Source organism: Aplysia californica, unplaced genomic scaffold (assembly GCF_000002075.1).
Source record: "Aplysia californica isolate F4 #8 unplaced genomic scaffold, AplCal3.0 scaffold01546, whole genome shotgun sequence".
In the NCBI taxonomy this organism is placed as follows: domain Eukaryota; kingdom Metazoa; phylum Mollusca; class Gastropoda; order Aplysiida; family Aplysiidae; genus Aplysia; species Aplysia californica.
Window position 1 is genome coordinate 35391 of NW_004798816.1, and position 1118 is coordinate 36508.

The following is a 1118-nucleotide window of genomic DNA, read 5'->3' on the forward strand; positions in this document are numbered from 1 at the left end:
GCGCCGGTGGTGTAAAGGTTAGCATTGTTGCCTTCCAAGCAATAGATCCGGGTTCGATTCCCGGCTGGCGCATTATTTTTTAAAAATTATCTTTCATTATAAAATGACTATACTATAATCAAAATGTATTTTCTGCTTCTACAAAAACGCACACTTTATAGAGATAAACAAAGACACTTTTGTGTTGCATCCTTGACAAAAATGGGAGACGGGACAGGATAGGATAGCACGTATAGAAATTAACAGGTAATAAAAGTGTAAGGTATGGGGGTTTAATTAATTAATATGGTATTTGTGCGATATTTATTTTAATACAGTCGCGTTATATGGGACACCTACTCGTCTTAATTCATTGTATGCCTATTGGTAATTCTGGACTGACGCTACAGCAGTTTTTATTCTTTTTTTTTAAAAGTGGAAAATAGCTGGTATTTCCGTACGATATTACCTTCTCCGTGATACCAACAAGTGTCCTTCATCGATTTTTGTAAAGGTATCGAACGACTGAGTAGGGTTTCTACTCTTGCAACATGGTTTCTTATCGACACTAAACAAAGCTCTTACTGAGGGTTTATTACATAGGAGCGCCGGTGGTGTAAAGGTTAGCATTGTTGCCTTCCAAGCAATAGATCCGGGTTCGATTCCCGGCTGGCGCATTTTTAATTATTTTTTTTTGGGGTTATAATTATAATGGTGTTACTTTGGTGTTTATTTTTTCGCAATCAGACCATGAGGAAATCTGGCCTCGTATTGTACTTCTCCGATAGGTGTGAGAAGGTGGAATGAAGGGTTAGACAAGATCGTTTGCAGTCTAAAGCCGGGAACCCATTCCCACCTGGGTGAAGGGAGGAAAACTCGTGTAAAATGCCTTTCTGAAAGACATAACGTCGGATTCCTGACGGGGGCTCGAACTCAAGTGCTTTCGGTCGCGTGCCCCAGCGTCTAACCACCACACCATCGACGCCACCTTGTCATAAATGGTTTCTCCGCTCTTGCACACATGTGGAAAGTGTCTAAATTTCAATTTTTAAAACCAAACAGACAGCTTAGCCATGCGGTACCTTCAGAAGGACAGATTGGGATTACAACATGTTCTATTCTATCATGATCTGTTTACT

At 40.3% G+C, this 1118-nt stretch overlaps 2 non-coding genes across 2 annotated transcripts; both read left to right on the forward strand.

The window, feature by feature from the left end:
• On the forward strand, positions 1-72 carry TRNAG-UCC. The gene has a single exon. It is a non-coding gene; the product is annotated as a tRNA-Gly (tRNA).
• A 512-nt stretch (positions 73-584) lies between these two features.
• TRNAG-UCC lies at positions 585-656 on the forward strand. The gene has a single exon. It is a non-coding gene; the product is annotated as a tRNA-Gly (tRNA).
• The last annotated feature ends 462 nt before the right edge of the window (positions 657-1118 follow it).